Consider the following 18514-nt stretch of genomic DNA (forward strand, 5'->3'; position numbering starts at 1 on the left):
CTTTATTATAAAATTCTCTGCGCTATTTATTTAAAAACAAATCCTTCTTTGTAACAATATCACAAAATACCCTGAATTGGACTCTTCAAATGACTTGTGAACATGGCAAGATGCCTTTTGATTGCCCAGCTGACTCCTTAATGGAATAGTTGTCATTTTCCTGGTCTTTTCTGTGTTTATTTGTGGCCATCTTGTCAGTGGTTTTTGGAAATGTTGACTCATGTGGGAACTCCAGGCACAAGAACATGTTATCTAACTTCCACAGTTAACCTCTGTCTGCCTAGACCTGTCATTTTCTGGAGCAAAATGGAATCAATTTGTTTCTCTTTCTCCCCCTTTTTACTTTTTTTGGAGGTGCCACTTATGTTTAAAGAATTTGTAAACAGAAATGTTTTCTGCGTGAATTTAACACATTTAGCCTAGAATTTATTTTTTATTGGAGTGTCATCGAATGCAAAATTGGTGTGTGCGATAAAGTGCGCCTTGGGAATGAAGCTGCTCTTTTCCAAATAATTTCATTCACAGTGCAGTAAAGTTGGCACCAGGAGATGTCTTATTTTAATTCTCTTGTCACTAGTTTTTGATGGAGGGCTTAAATGTTTATTACACTTGTGAGAGTCAAAGAAGTAACCCAAACAGGCAGCTTTTAGACAAATCGATAAGACAAAGAAGTTTGGGCTTGAGGTGGTAAATTAGTAAAGTCATAGAGTTCGTCTATACAATCTTTGAAAACTCCCTGTGTCTGGTGATAAGAATGTCTCTTTACCTTCCAGTACAGCATCCTCACATGGCTATTTCTTAAGTAACTTTAATTCAAAATAATCAATATGCCAAAGCGGCACATTTTGGTGCAGCTTACACTGAATCCCATCAATTTGTAAATGTCTTGCCTATATAAATATTTATGTTTATCTGCATAACCAAATTTCAGGTGAATCAGCCAACACTTTCCTGGGGTGAGAAGTTGAAAATTTAGTTAAATGCCTAGCCAAAGAATCATTTTAAACTCCCTGTATTGTTTTGTTTTGATATTCAAAATGCAAGTTAAGGATTCTTAAGACATTATTTTCTTCAGTGTATTACCATGTATCAAGGATTGTTTCCTGCACTTTGGCCACTTTGTTCTTCTATTGCCACATCTTCATCTTCTATTCAAGTTGAAGGACTACAAGGTCCATTAAAACATGGAAGATTTAAGTGTAGATTACATTATAACTGTTGTATACCATTTACCTCTTATACTTCTGTGAGTAGCTTCTTCTTCTCCTATTAATGCTCTTCATTTATATCACACTCATATATTTGACTTTACAATTTATTTTAGTGCTCCTGCAGCCTGTTGTTAAGGATTTTGTAATTGTATCCTTACCTCAAGAAGAATAATTTCTAAAAGCACATTTATTATAAGTTCTTTTATAGAGGTATGTAGAAATATAAGTATCACATTCATCAAATATATTCAAGAATTGGGGAAAGAATTGCATTGATACTAAAGTGGCTACAGATTCACATATCAGCATTATTATAGGTATGAAATCTGTACAAAGAAAGCCATAATAAAAAGAATAAAGAAATGGAGATTCTTTGTAGAGAAATCAAGCTAGATGAGTGACCTTTAATACATTATGTGTAGTACATTTTTTTTTTTATCAATGGCTATGCATCTTTTCTCAAAAAAGTATTGAATGGATGTGTTTTCCAAAGTTTGTCTTGATAAGGGGTTGTGGACTAATAAGAGTTAGGGTCGTAGATTTTTAAAAAGTAAAATCAGATTATGATTGTTGAGCTGTACACATTTTAAAATTATTTTAAGTAAAAGTTATATATTATATATCTTGTTTAATATAGTAAAGTTTCAATATTTAGAAAGTTTATATGAAAGCTACTTTATTATTTAGTTTATTTTTCATAGTGTAAAGTTTTGTTGATGTGATGTTGGTAACCAGTTCATTGTTGAGAATGTGAAAGCATCCCTGGATCCCTACTAGGTTGATGTTGTCTTTTTAATAATGAGCAATCGAGGAAACCCTAGCCTTCTCTTATTATAATTAGATTTTTATCTAGCTAGCCTCTGTTCCATACATTTATGATTGTGATGTATAGTGAATATAAGCTTTTAATTTTAATTCAATCTCGTGTTCCAGGAAATAGTCAAGTAAAAATAAACATTTTTTGGAAGAGACGGTCTACCCATGCATCACCAGGAAAATACTAAAACTTTAGTTCTTCCTAATTTTATCCCCCTTCCTTCTTTAAGATACCTACCAAGCCTTTCCTTAATCCTCATGCTCATGTCCATTATCTAGTGGGTCCATTGTAACCATAATGCCAAATTTAATTTCAGAGTAGCTAATCTCCTAGGCAAGGATGTGCCTATTGTTTTCAGGGCTCTTGTACTTGCTTCCTCCTTAGACTTTGGAAGGTCTAGGTCTGTCTTTTCTAAGATCTTGATGAAACTAGAGGATGGTAAATTTGTGGTGCAGAAAAGAAATGCAAAAAAATGAATGATTTTTTTTATTTATGGAAATTTTACCTTTTTTGAGAAAAATGATTTAACAGTAAATGTGTTTTTTTTCTATCTCTATCAATTCATTTGTTTTAAATATTTAATTTCTTCCAATTCCAGCATTATTTTGGTATTTATTTATGTATCTATAAATTTAATTACTTTACCCTTACTGTGTTCCAAATTTAATTAAGTGGACTTTCCATGTACAAACCAATCTTTTGAATTAACTTGCCCTCTCGGAATCCTTGTGCGAATGGGAGCGTGTATAGACCATGAAAGAAGGAGCATTTTAAAGTAAGTGGCTCTTAGGCATGCAGCCTGAGATGACTCCGTTTATGAGTTTTTCTAACGTATTTTATTCTAACTCTTAAAAATTGCTGGACAGTATTATCCTTTCTCACACAAAAGGTTCAAGACTCCTGAAGGCCGTGATATCCAAAGCATCCTCTGGCAATGTTAAAAGTACAAATTACCTATGGGCTCCACCTGTTGAATTAGTAGCTGGGAGTGGGGCCTGCCATCACCTTTGAAACACGCCCTCCAGAAAGTCTGATAGGTGAGGACTTTTGACATATTTTTGTGGGCTATCTTATAAGAGGTTTTTGTTTGCTAGCTTTGTTTTGCTTTCCTTTGCTTTGTTTTGTTTCCCTGCAGTGTAATTCAGGAAAATAGATGTTTTAAAATCTGTAAACTGTTCATTCATTTGGTTATCTTTAATGATGGTATGTAACCAGACAGCTAAGAAGTTTGGGCTGCCTGTCACTACTTGAGCCAATTGAGCAGAGACAGGGTTGAATCATATATGAGTGTTTATTCCAATAATGCTGGCATATGGGAGAACAGCAGGTCATCCACAAAAATCTGCTCTACCTCTCTCCATAAACCAGCTGCTTATATTGGGTAGAAGGACAAAGATTACGTGGGAAAGTAGGAATTATAGGCATGGGAAAGTAGGCACAGTATAGTCGTTACAGGCAATAGGACTGGGGGTTGCAAAGGGCACACACCTCTGGGACTAGATTGTTTCAGCCACGAGGTTGTAAATCTTTCCATGCTTATAGACAGTTCTCGGAAAAGGAGGAATCACTGCATTTCAATGTTAGCTCCCAGGTCCCAGTTCATACAACTCCCAGCCAGCTTAGAATGTGCTTTCTCTAATCAGAACAGGACCATCATGGTTAACAGAGCACGATTAATATTTTTTACTAGAGGCCCTGTGCACGAAATACATGCACTGGGGTGGGGGTCCCTCGGCCTGGCCTGCACCCTCTTGCAGTCCGGGACCCCTCGAGGGATGTCCACCTGCCGGCAGTCAGACATCCCTCTCACAGTCTGGGGCTCTTGCAGTCCGGGACCTTTTGCTCCTTACCACCCACCTGCAGCGGAGGCAGCTGTGAGCCCAGCTTCTGTGCTCCCTGTGGGAGCACATTGACCACCTGGGGGCATCTCCTGCATTGATTGTCTGTCCTTTAGTGGTCATTGCGCATCATAGCCACCGTTCGGTCAATTTGCATATTAGGGTTTTATTATATAGGATATTGTAGCTGGTCCCCACTATTCTATTTCTGCCCCTAACAATTATACTCTTTTCGGTGTATTGGCTAAAAGGAAGGTTCTTGGCTTTTCTATAATTCACACACTGAGTACATTCTTTGCTAAGAAGGAAGAGCAGGAGACGGGTTTTGCTGTTGTCATGTGAGAGCATCCCTTTAGGCTTATAGCAGTGATGGCGAACCTATGACACGTGTGTCAGAGGTGACACGCGAACTCATTTTTTTTGGTTGATTTTTCTTTGTTAAATGGCATTTAAATATATAAAATAAATAATAAAAATATAAATCTTTGTTTTACTATGGTTGCAAATATAAAAAATTTCTATATGTGACATAGCACCAGAGTTAAGTTAGGGTTTTTCAAAATGCTGACACGCCGAGCTCAAAAGGTTCGCCATCACTGGCTTATAGTCTTAGGAGGCAGTTAGACCTGAAAACAGCTAACTTGGATTATATTTGATTTTGCTATTTAAATATTTAGTGTCATCACATAGAAATATTCAGTCTTGGAAAAACAAATTATATAAAAACTAAGATGGTCTTGATAATTTTGGAAGGCAGTGATGCTCACTACTTTGCCACCAACACACAGATTTTGGTAACTTTGAGGGCCAAAAAGAAGGACAAGCCTTCGGATGAAGCCATTTGCTGCTAACCCAGAAGGTTCAAAGTCTTCTTGTGTTTTTCTCATTGCTCTTTAGGCCTAGGGGCTGTCCAGGCCCTGGTGATAAGCTTTACCCCCTGCATTTAGAATTTCAGTTACAATTTAGCTAAATTCATTAGATCATGGTTACCCCGGCTTTGATAATTTGCTTTTCATGTTTTTTTTAAGAGCAACGCACTCCCATCTGCAACAGATCCTCTCATTCCTACTCCATAGTCAGACAATGTATTTTCTGTTTTAGGGGAAATGGAAGGCAACATTTAAGTATTATGACTATTAATATTTCCAAGGCAAAAATACAATGTTTGTTTTATTATTTAAATTGAAACCTTTTGATATTTTGATTTGCTCTTTTGTCACTAGGATTTGTAATGTAAATCATAAACTGAATATTCTGAGAAATAGATAGTATTCTAGGTCACTAGATATTGAAAGGCAAGTCTCAATGACTATTCTTCACATTTGGAACAGGGACAACAATTTGTAACTGAATTTTAGAGGAATAATTTATTGAGACATTCATGTATCAAAAAAATAATCTATGTAAAAGTTTACATAAAAATATTCACTGTATTTGGTTATGTTCCTAACCTTGATCCAGGTTGTGGGGAATGTAACTAAATAAGTAAGTGAAAATCTGTCTTGAATTCTCTCTAGTGATCTCATTTCTAAAATGGTGGTGATGAATGTTAAAGGTGCAGCTCTAGTGATATTTTCAACTTGATTTGAAAAGAAATTCCTGATACTTATTCCTTGCACTCAAAATAAATTATGCTGAACTAAGTCTTGTTATAACAGTGCAGCTGGTAGGGTTAAGTCATGATTGTTTAAAAGTGGAATGCTCATGGTAGCTCTGGCACCTGCCCATGAACGGAATTGTCATAGCTTCACATGTCCTCACTGGAAGTTGGAATTTATAAGTCCCTAGATCTCATCAGCTGGCAACAAAATAAAAGTATAGGCCCTTTAAGATCCAAATTAAAGACTCCCAAGTTCACATCTTCCCAGATTAGCATAAAGTACAATTCCTCCTACTCCATCACCCTCTTGAATGTTATGTCCCAGCATGTCCAGGGCTGCTTATTCATGCCCAAGAAGTTAGTCCTGATTATTTTATCTTACTGATAAAATCTGTACTCAGATATACTTCCACATGAAGGGACCACACAATACCTGCCAAAAATGCCGGGTGCTCCATAAAATGCCACCTCCTGCTGCAGTATAATGACCACACACAGTCCAGTTAATTTGCCCTTTCCATTTTTGCTGCTGCCATACTTACTAGGGGTCAGAGATTAGTGTCCCCAATGCCTTCTGTCACAGCATTACTCCAAGTCTCCACAGATACTTGTCTTTGCTCACTGGTTCGGGCTTTGATGGCAGCTGATCCTTAAAGACCCCCTTCCAGCTCTGCCAAGCTGGAAGAGCACCAGCCTCCTCCCAGTGTTGAAACAGCTGCCGTTCATTCTGCTCCCTATAGCTCCTGTAGGTGCCTGGTTTAGTAGGGGTAGGACATCAATTGTTCATTATTCTTACATCCAGCCCTTCCTTCTGATTTCCTAATCCCTAGTATTACACTTGGGTCACTCGTCCAACATTATCCTTATGTTGAGATTTCTCACGGGGTCCCTGTTTTTCTATCCCAGGAGTCAGATTTAGTCTAACAATGTTGATTCTCAAATGGAAAGGAAATGGGTTATGGACCCTTTCAATTTCCCTTATCCCAGAAATTGTTTTAGTCTATGTCAGTGGTTCTCAACCTTCTGGCCCTTTAAATACAGTTCCTCATGTGGTGACCCAGTCATAAAATTATTCCGTTGCTACTTCATAACTGTAACGTTGCTACTGTTATGAATCATCATGTAAATATCTGATATGCAGGATGGTCTTAGGCGACCCCTGTGAAAGGGTCCTTCGACCGCCAAAGGGGTCACGACTCACAGGTTGAGAAACGCTGGTCTATGTCAATGAAGAGATTCTTACAGATTCCTAGGGGAGGGGTATTGAGTAATTTGCATGCTAGCCAGCAATATGTAGTACTTGCCTTTGCCTGAGCAAACTAGATCTTGTTATAGTGGTTCTTTCTCCACTGACTTTAGGTGAGGTTAAATGGGTGCTTGCCTTATAACTAAAAGGTAGCATTAGCAGACCTAATGGAGTGTCTGCACCAGTGGTGTGAACAAAGATCCCCCCTCCATGCAAATAGCAATTTTCATTCTTCATCAATTGTAATGCCTAGCCTCCTGGGTAGTCTGCCACACAGTGAAGAGAAGCCGCAGACTATGTGAACTCTAACCGCGTACCTACTGAAAAGAGTTTTATTGATGAGTGATTTTTAAAGCCACGACTCTATCCCCACTGTTATACGAGACAACAATGAACACTTGTCTGGAAATTGGCAGTTGCAAATAAGTTAATATAATTTTTCCCTAAAAATCATAAAATTTGTTAATAGCCGATGTTCTGGGATCTAAGGATAAGGATCTTCCTCTATTATTTTTGAAATGTGTTGACCTTTTCACTCGTATTCAAGTCAAATAAACTCTTTAAGCTTCGGTTTTATCTTCACAGCAGTTATCAGTTGTTGCAAGTATAAAATGAAAGATTAATATAAAATATTGAGCATATACCTGACATAACTAGGCTCTCAAATGCTCATCTGTTACATTAAAATCTTCACTTCTTTGTCGATTTCAACATCATTCTTTGTCATGCTTTATCGAGGCTTAGTAGCAGAGACCCATCAGCTAGGAGACAAAAAGTTTCTGAACTAAGACATAATAAAAATTATTTAAGTCTTCTTCTGAATAAGGTTCCAGTGCTCTTCTATCAGAACTTGATTTTAAAATGTTCTTTATGTATCTCTTTGTCACAGTTCTATACCTAAATGTTGAGTAGCAACAGACCTGCTTTTCTTCTCTTCTTTATCTCTGTCCATTTTTAGTGTTTCCATTATGATATCCAACTTTCAGGGCTCAGCAGAAAAAGGGACACTACTTTTTCAAAACTTGTTCATTGTCATGAGAACCATTACTAGGAATGAAACATTTTCAATTCGACACTAAAAAGCAAAATAAATAACACGTATGGTGGTAAGCTGCTGCACTAAAGATGTGCCAAAATTCCCATTGCTCACTATTCCTATAATTCACCTGTCCACCTGTCAGCAGCTCTATTTGTTTGAAGATTGCTTGTATGGGTTGTTGTCTATATATAGGCATAAGTGATAAGGCCATCCACATTCATCTATGATAAACATAACTATAAATTATATATAATTTTAAATGTAAAATGATAAAGATCCCAGAAAAGCAGCTTCTCATTTTTTTGTGTGAACTCAGCCGATAATGAATGAATTGGTAATGCGTGGAAGTTTCCAAGACCATGCTACAGTGTGCCTGTTATCAGTCGCGATGCTGTCATTAAGCCATTTTAGAATGGCCCTGCAAACGATTTCCTAGAATGCTGTAGTAAGGGCTGCCCCCGGAGTTTTGTGAAGTCCTCAGGGACTATATGGTTTTATCAGAACTAATGATGTATCAAGGGTGTATCCAGAATAATCATCTGTGGTAGCTTATGAATGGGCCTTGTGATCAGTAAAGAAATAACATTCCCAGTTGCTAAATTCAAGGAATAAGCATCTTAATCCACTTAAATGTTTTAGATTTAATTGATTCTGAAGATGTGGGAGTCCACTGCTCTACCAGGCACAAAGAAGCATGGGCACTCTGTTACTTTCGGGAAATGCCTGCAGACAGACTGTTACCATTTGGAGAATACAGGGCATTTTTGTGAAGCATTTTGATGACAGTAATAGTAATAATAATCATAAACATTAGAGACCTCTGAATATCAGTCTCTAGAAGACATAAATGAGGAAATTAATAAATGAGGAAATTATGAAAACAAAATTGTAGTATATTCCATTTCTAAAATTCCCTTTGGGAATCACATAGATTTCTGCCAATTGCCTATCACCTTCAATGTGGTTATTGAAACTGCTAAAACACAGAGATTTTAAATAGTTACTAGATTCTAGATTCTAGAGTATTATTTTTCCATAGATATATATCTTCCCAAGCTTTTTTTTCAAATCAGATCATTCACCTGAAAAGAAAAATGACATTTTTCAAGGGTGAATTACTAAATATAGCATTTCCAAGAAAAACTCATGATGTATATTTTATTTTGACAATAATGAAAGCAAGCAAAATAAGTAAAAATATTATTTTTATGTTATAAAGATGAGATTGTCTTTGATATCAGTGTGAACATATTCAATACTCTATGCCTCTTCTTACACTTTTTTTCCCAAAAGTGTACATTAACCCTTACTTTCCAGTTCTCTCTCTCTCTCTCTCTCTCTCTCTCTCTCTCTCTTAGAGAGAGAGAAACATTAATGTGAGAGAGATACATCTATTGGTTGCCTCCTGTCAAACCTATAACCCAGGTATATGCCCTTGACCAGGTATCGAGCCTGAGACCCTTCAGTCTGAGGGGTGATGCTCTACTGATGCTCTAACCACTGAGAAAACTCATTAGGGCCGTTTCTTTTTTATTCTCTTTTTTGATTGTTGTTCTGAATAAGGACTAAAGTGATTTGGGTTAAATTTAATTATTGACTAAAAACTTTCTTAAAGTTGTCTACTAAAATCTAAAGAAATGTATAAGATGAAAAGATAACTCACCAATTAAGTGTCATGCTTTGTTAAATGATTTGTTTCCATTTCTTTCACAGTATGTATTTATGCTTCTCATTATTTCACACAAGAGAGAGAATTTTTTTCTTTTCTTTTTTTAAAATATATTTCTTTATTAATTTCAGAGAGGAAGGGAGAAGGAGAGAGAGATAGAAAGAAACATCAATGATGAGAATCATTGATCAGCTGCCTACTGCACACCCCTATTGGGGATCGAGCCCGCAACCCAGGCATGTGCCCTTGGCTGGAATCGAATGCAGGACCTTTCAGTCTGTAGGCTGATGCTCTATCCACTGAGCCAAGCTGGCCAAGGCAAGAGAAAGAATTTGAAACCTGTTGTGGTGTCACTCTATGCATGACTGGCATTTCTCAGATCAGGGGGCCTAGCATTGACTGGATGTTCACTTGGCAGAAATGCAGGATAGAATTTACATACTGACAGGATGGTTGGAAGAGATGATATTTAATATTCCTTCCAACCCCCAAATACTTTGATTTCTAGATTTCTAGTCTTAAAGGGGGCTTTATACAAGTGTTGAATGTTTCTTCCATTACAGAGACAATAGATTGTAAATATTTTAATGAAAAGTTGTGTTAATCATTTGTATTGCTAATGTTGTTTTTATTATTTTTTTCAATAGGGTGATGCTTTAAAAAGCTGTCTTATATGTGGGAAAGCCATTTCATTCAAACTCTATCTTTGATGTTTGCATATTCTCTACTGTTATCATCAGGTGAAAATTCATTAAAGCAACACAAACACACACAAAAAAATGATTATCTCCCATATTCCAGGCATATACTTTAGTATAAACATCTTATATAATATCTAAAATATTATTTTCAACTTCAAGGGGCTCACACAACTAATAAGCAGTAACGTTATGTACTATATTAGAGAAATGTACGAAGAAGAAACATCCATATCTGTCTGATGGCATTAACGAAGGTGAAACTTTGGCTGAAACTGGGAGAACACGTAGTATTTTGCCAGGCAGAAAATAATCTAAGAAGGGGCTCAGAATATGCACCGGTAAAGAGGCAAGAAAGAGCATACCACATTCACAAGATTTAAAGACTTCCTATTCAGGGCTTGTGAATTAAAGTAGCAGGACTTCCATCCACTCCCCTTTTTCTCTGCCTTCCTTCTTCCCTTCCTTTCTTATTTCATCCCTTCGGCAATCTCCAGCCTCCTGTTTTATAGTTTCTCCCAGTTGCCCTTGCTCTTCAGGGTACTGATAAACGAGTTCTGCCATCATTACCCCCACTACCAGCACCACCACCACTAGCAACTCCAGATTAGTTTACTTGATTTTCACAATTAAAATTCACAAGAATTTATTTAACAGAAGCATTTTTGAAATAGATTATTATATGTTTTCAGGAAAGGGGTCTCTTTAGTCTAATATGTTAAATTATTCCTTTTAACTAAAGAGTTAGTAGGCAAGAAATTTAGGGAGGGGGCCTTTATAAAATAAATGTCTGCTCTGTGGTTACTTCCAAGTTTCACTTTGCACAGATGCAGGAAATAGTAGGTGAGTAAGTAACATTTCAATAGCCTTTACAGCAATAAACTGCAAAGAGATTCAATAATTCACTCTATATAAAGATGTATATTCAGTCTATATAGAAGCATTGTGAAAATGATGCAAGAATCTTTTACGATCTAAAAAACCAAAGTATAGACTTTAACTCCTCATGTATAAATTAGATGTTTCAGGAAGGTTAATGTGAAAAAGTGTTATTTCAATCCAAACAACTGATGATTAAAGAAAACCAAATCTGCCGTGATTCAGCATTTTTATTAATCAATATATTAACCTGCCTTTGAAATTTATACGCTGACGCTTAAACATGACAATGAAATAGGTGTCAAATTACTCCAATGCCCAGCCATGATATATGAATTTATTATTGTTCCTAGAGGCCCAGTGCACTACATTCATGCACGGGTAGTGTCCCTAGGCCTGGCCGGCAATCAAGGCCGATCTATGGGGCAACAGGTGGGGCAATCGGGGGCCCCCCTGCTGGCACCCATCTTGGCTGGCCAGGAGCCTGCGGGCTGGGGGCAGCTTCTATGTTGAGTGTCTGAACCCTGGTGGTCAGTGCGCATCATAGCGACCTGTTGTTCCACCTGTCATTCCACCATTCAGTCAATTAGCATATTAGGCTTTTATTATATAGGATCATTATAACTTTTATTTATTCTATCTCTAACAAATATTGGGAGTATAACATAGACTGTGCTTATCTTTATAACATGCTAACTAAGTTCTGTTAAACATAGTGAAGAAATGGATCCTCCCTGTTCTTAAATAACTAGCTCAGAGTTATAGGATTAATAAGTACTGATTATGATTATAAATACCAGAACCAGTCATTGTTTTCTCAAGATATTTGTAAAATTGGAAGGCCTTTGACCTTGCTTAAATAAAGGTCTAGTGCCAGGGGACTTCATAGTCACATGAGATTATTTTGAGTCCTCTCCTTATCAGTGATAGTGGAGTTCTTGAGGTGCCATGAGGAAATGAATTTCCTGAGACTCCAAACGCTTTATTGATAATGTAAAATTAAGGGATTCCCCTCCAAGGTCCCACGACTGTCTGTTTAGCCATAGAGAAAGTCCAATCTCATCTCCAGCAGAACAAAATAAAGGCCCATAGTTTCTGCTCCATATTAAAGTGCATTCCAGTCCAGCATCCTGCGTGTGAAGTCCGAGTCTCAACTCATGGCACATGCAGCTGCTACAGCCACATGGCTATGAGAGAGAATACACAATTCCACAGGCAAGTGTGGATGATGGAGCAAGAGAGAACAAGATCAAGAGAGAACTAGGAGAAAACTCTTTATCTTTGGATTTTAACCCAGAGCTTCCTCAAATTAATCAATGAACTTTCCAGAGTAAGTGTGCTTCAGACTTTGCGGGTCCACCCCCAGCCAATCCATTGCTCCCCAGGCTAGACTGACAGACAAGCACACCTCCCCTGTGCCATCCCAACTTCTGCACATGTGCCTATCTCCACCTTCTCCCCCAACAATCCAGTCCTAGGGGGAGGCGGGGGTTGGGGGGGGGTTGGTTGTTAATCCCTTGGAGAAACAATGCTGTATGAAGCTGTAGCTTCCAGGTGAGGCTTCCCAGGTGACCAGGTTTACAATGTCTGACTTCCTTTTGTTTTCTTTCCTTTATTAGTATTAGCTAGCTAATTACGACAGTAACACTCTGGTAGCAAGGAATGCACTCAGAGTGCAACCCACGTTCAAGTCCATGTCATGATGTATTTGAACTTTTATGAAAGCTACTTTTATTCTTCTATTATTCATCTTTGTTTATCAATTTATATTTAAAACATATAAGTGAATAAATTACATATATTAACATGGGTATATGTACACACATAGTAACATTCATATGTATATATGTCAAACTTTTGCTGCTTAATTTAATTGAATCTAATCTTTGTCATTAAATAGAAAATAAAAATCAATAATTCATGTTTTGTTTCAAAAGATCTAACAGAACACCTCTATATGAAATTGTTCTTCTGATTAAATTCAGAAAAAATATATAAATATATTAGTTAATATGAATAAAATTATTCTTCTGATAAAAAATTACATAACAGGCAAAAGGGCAAATGAGTAAGGTCTGCCTGTACCTATTGTAAGGCAGCCAGCAGATATTTTTGCAATTCACTACTAAAAGAAAACTATAAAATGTTCTTGCTAAATAAAGGTAAAGAAAAAAATAATTTATTTGACAGCCCAGTTGTATCAAGATATGTAAAGTAATTAATGTATGTTTCAATTTTTGTTCATCAGTTTATTTCTTATTCACAAGGTATTATTTCGAGAAACCTCTAAGGAAGAGTGGTAGGCGGGTGAATGGGAGTGGATTATTGTTAATGGTTGTTTAACAGTTTGAAGGTTTGATGAGCAAATGTTAAAATATTTATATTTACGGGAGAAGAAACCATTAATCTATCCTGTACAAATAGCTTACAATCAATAGCCATGTGTATCCTATGGTCTTCTCTGATGGAAGTGGAAAGCTTTTAATATACATTAACAGTTGACAATTACAATTGAATTTTTGCTGTTTATCAACGTGATCCATAGGAAAATATCCTCTTAAAGCAATGTAAATTACTATATCTTGGAATTATTTATTAAAGTATCTTGGTTTTGTTGTACTTTTAAAAATGAATGCATCAGATAAATTATTTGAAATAAGCATTTCTCAGATATGTTATATTAGTCTTTAACAAATTTAAGGAGTCTATTGGAACCAAATATATATTATTTTTAAATATAATAATAAATTGCCAGTATTTGTCATTTAAACATATGAAATGTGAAGCATGTAGAAAATGTATTTATAACTCTAAATGAATACAGTAAGCAACTTAGTCACCATAACATTAGTTAGACACCATGGTATATTACTTGATGGAGGATTGACCAAACCTCATAACCACAATTTTTATGTCTATGAAATGATATATATTTTATCAGCTAAAAATACATCAAGTTTACATGTGATCTAATTATAATCAAAATTAATATTTAGTAAACAGATATAAAAGTTCACAGCTGAAATATTTCCTGAATAATTAATGACCAGAGTTTTTCCCTCCAACAGTAAACATTGAAGTGAAAAATGAAATATTGTTCTACTTTAGAAAGAGATTCAGATCCAATTATTTAATCTCAGCTCTCTCTTGCCTATTGTAAGTACTTCTTAAATGTTTTCAACTATGTTATGGTCATGGCTGGGCATTAGAGTAATCTATCACCTATTTAATTTGTACATTTAAATTAATATATGGTTTAGATGGTTGAAAAATTAATTTAGAGCCCAAATCTTCTAACAATGAAAGGGCCACACTTGAGTTTTCCATTCAAATCACAAGGGATTTAACATGTGATACAGTTGAACCCAGTATATTAACAAATACTTTTATTTGTAGAGTTGAACAGAAAAACTAGTACAGAATAATAATACCTTGGACTTGAAAAATGTATAAGATTAGAGAAACTGAGATTAGAGAAACATTATATTTTGGCTTTGAAATTTGGCTCTTCTTTCTAGAATAAAAATAAAAGTATTAACTTTGGAAGAACCTGAACCTTACTTTCACAGTAATTTAATTTATAGTGACTTAGAATAAACCAGAATTTAGCTAATCCTGAAATTGAAACTAATAATTTTATTTTTTTTTATTTTTTTTTATTTTTTATTTTTTTATTGCTTAAAGTATTACAAAGGGTATTACATATGTATCCATTTTATCCCCCCGCCCTAGACAGTCCCCTAGCCTCCCCTATCACCCAGTGTCTTATGTCCATTGGTTATGCTTATATGCGTGCATACAAGTCCTATAGTTGATCTCTTACCCCCCTACCTCCTGCCCCCCAACCCTCCCCGGCCTTCCCGTTGCAGCTCGACAATCTGTTTGAGGCAGCTCTGCCTCTGTATCTATTATTGTTCAAAAGTTTATAATGGTCTCTATTGTCCACGAATGAGTGAGATCATGTGGTATTTTTCCTTTATTGACTGGCTTATTTCACTTAGCATAATGCTCTCCAGTTCCATCCATGACGTTGCAAATGGTAAGAGTTCCTTCCTTTTTACAGCAGCATAGTATTCCATCGTGTAGATGTACCACAGTTTTCTAATCCATTCATCTACTGATGGGCACTTAGGCTGTTTCCAGATCTTAGCTATGGTGAATTGTGCTGCTATGAACATAGGGATGCATATATCCTTTCTGATTGGTGTTTCTGGTTTCTTGGGATATATTCCTAGAAGTGGGATCACAGGGTCAAATGGGAGTTCCATTTTCAGTTTTTTAAGGAAACTCCATACTGTCTTCCATAGTGGCTGCACCAGTCTGCATTCCCACCAGCAGTGCACAAGTGTTCCTTTTTCTCCACATCCTCTCCAGCACTTGTCGTTTGTTGATTTGTTGATGATAGCCAGTCTGACAGGTGTGAGATGGTACCTCATTGCTGTTTTGATTTGCATCTCTCGGATGATTAGTGACTTTGAGCATGTTTTCATATGTCTCTTGGCTTTCTGGATGTCCTCTTTTGAAAGGTGTCTATTTAGGTCCTTTGCCCATTTTTTGATTGGATTGTTTATCTTTCTTTTGTTAAGTTGTATGAGTTCCCTATAAATTTTGGAGATTAGGCCCTTATCAGATATGTCATTGGCAAATATGTTTTCCCACACAGTGGGTTTTCTCGTTGTTTTGTTGATGGTTTCTTTTGCTGTGCAAAAGCTTTTTATTTTGATGTAGTCCCATTTGTTCATTTTTTCTTTAGTTTCAAGTGCCCTAGGAGCTGTATCAGTGAAGAAATTGCTTCGGCATATGTCTGAGATTTTCTTGCCTTTGGATTCTTCTAGAATTTTTATGGTATCCTGTCGTACATTTAAGTCCTTTATCCATTTTGAGTTTATTTTTGTGTATGGTGTAAGTTGGTGGTCTAGTTTCATTTTCTTGCATATATCTGTCCAATTTTCCCAGCACCATTTATTGAAGAGACTATCTTGGCTCCATTGTATGTTCTTGCCTCCTTTGTCAAATATTAATTGAGCATATTGGTTCGGGCCGATTTCTGGGCTCTCTATTCTATTCCATTGATCTATATGCCTATTCTTGTGCCAGTACCAGGCAGTTTTGAGAACAGTGGCTTTGTAATACAACTTGATATCTGGTATTGAGATCCCACCTACTCTGTTCTTTTTCAGGATTGCTGCAGCTATTCGGGGTCTTTTTTTATTCCAGATGAATTTTTGGAAAGTTCGTTCTAGATCTCTGAAGTATGCTGTTGGTACTTTAATGGGAAGTGCGTTGAATTTATAGATTGCTTTGGGTAGTATGGACATTTTAATGATGTTGATTCTACCAATCCATGAACACGGTATGTTCTTCCATCTGTTTATGTCTTCCTCTATGTCTTTTTTCAACGTCCTGTAGTTTTCTGAGTAGAGGTCTTTTACCTCTTTAGTTAAGTTTATTCCTAGGTAGCTTAGTTTTTTCGGTGCAATGGTAAACGGGATTGTTTTTATAATCTCTCTTTCTGAAAGTTCACTATTGGTGTATAGAAATGCCTCAGATTTCTTGGGGTTAATTTTGTATCCTGCTACATTGCCAAATTCATGTATTAAGTCTAGTAGCTTTTTGATGGAATCTCTAGGGTTTTGTATGTATAATATCATGTCGTCTGCAAATAAGGACAGTTTTACTTCCTCTTTTCCAATTTGGATGCCTTTTATTTCTTCTTCTTGCCGAATTGCAATGGCTAACACTTCCAGTACTATGTTGAACAGGAGTGGTGAGAGGGGGCATCCCTGTCTTGTTCCTGTTCTTAGGGGAAATGGTGTTAGTTTTTGTCCGTTGAGTATGATGTTGGCTGTGGGCCTGTCATATATGGCTTTTATTATGTTGAGGTATGATCCTTCTACTCCCACCTTGCTGAGAGTTTTTATCAAAAATGGGTGTTGAATTTTGTCAAATGCTTTTTCTGCATCAATTGATATGACCATGTGGTTTTTTTCTTTCAATTTGTTTATGTGATGTATCACGTTTATTGATTTGCGGATATTGTACCATCCTTGCATCCCTGGGATAAATCCTACTTGGTCATGGTGTATGATCTTTCTGATGTACTGCTGAATCCGATTTGCTAAGATTTTGTTGAGGATTTTGGCATCTATGTTCATGAGGGATATTGGCCTGTAATTCTCTTTCATTGTGTTGTCTTTACCTGGTTTTGGTATTAGGGTGATGCTGGCTTCATAGAATGAGCTTGGAAGTGTTCCTTCCTCTTGAATTTTTTGTAGTAGTCTGAGGAGGATAGGTTTTAGTTCTTCCTTGAATGTTTGGTAAAACTCCCCTGTGAAGCCGTCTGGTCCTGGGCTTTTGTTTGATGGAAGCTTTTTGATGACTGCTTCAATTTCTTCCATAGTTATTGGCCTGTTGAGATTTTTAGATTCTTCCTGATTGAGTTTTGGAATGCTGTATTTTTCTAGGAATTTGTCCATTTCCTCCAGGTTGTCTAGTTTGTTGGAGTAAAGCTGTCCATAGTATTTTTTAACAATCATTTGTATTTCTGTGGGGTCTGTTGTTATTTCGCCTCTATCGTTTCTGATTTTATTTATTTGGGTCCTCTCTCTCTGCTTCTTGGTGAGTCTGGCTAGAGGTTTATCAATCTTGTTTATCCTTTCAAAGAACCAGCTCTTGGTTTCATTGATTTTCTGTATTGTTTTTTTGGTCTCTATGTCATTTATTTCTGCTCTAATCTTTATTATCTCCTTCCTTCTGCTCACTCTGGGGTTTTCTTGTTGCTCTCTTTCTAATTCTTTGAGTTGTAGAGTTAGATGATTTACTACCATTTTTTCTTGTTTTTTGAGATAGGCCTGTAGAGCTATAAACTTCCCTCTCAGGACTGCTTTCAATGTGTCCCATAGGTTTTGGATTGTTGTGTTTTCATTGTCATTAGTTTCCAGGATGTTTTTAATTTCTTCTTTGATCTCATTGGTAACCCAATCAATATTTAGTAGCATGCTATTCAGCTTCCAGGTGTTTGAGTATTTTGGGTTGTTTTTATTGTAGTTTATTTCTAATATTATGCCATCGTGGTCTGCGAAGACGCTTTTTATGATTTCAATCTTCTTGAATTTGGGGATACTTTGCTTGTGACCCAATATGTGGTCTATTTTTGAATATGTCCCATGAGCACCTGAGAAGAACGTATATTCTCTGGCTTTGGGGTGAAGTGTTCTGAAGATGTCTATTAAGTCCATCTGATCTAGTGAGTCATTTAGGATTGCTGTATCTTTGCTGATTGTTTGTCTATAGGACTTATCCAGTGCTGTCAATGGTGTATTAAAGTCCCCTACTATGATTGTATTGTTGTCGATCTCTCCTTTGATATCTTCCAGGAGTTTTTTTATGAATTTGGGTGCTCCTACATTGGGTGCATATATGTTTACCAGGGTTATATCTTCTTGTTGTATTGATCCCTTTAGTATTATGAAGTGGCCTTCCTTATCTCTTGTTAAGGCCTTCACTTTGAGGTCTAT

The 18514-nt window shown here is 36.5% G+C and overlaps 1 protein-coding gene across 2 annotated transcripts in view; it reads left to right on the forward strand.

Annotated features, from left to right (window-relative positions):
- NKAIN2 (sodium/potassium transporting ATPase interacting 2) overlaps positions 1-18514 on the forward strand; it is an 806271-nt gene that overhangs the window by 399304 nt on the left and 388453 nt on the right. The window lies entirely within an intron of this gene.

This window comes from Myotis daubentonii, chromosome 6 (genome assembly GCF_963259705.1).
Source record: "Myotis daubentonii chromosome 6, mMyoDau2.1, whole genome shotgun sequence".
Taxonomy (NCBI): Eukaryota; Metazoa; Chordata; class Mammalia; order Chiroptera; family Vespertilionidae; genus Myotis; species Myotis daubentonii.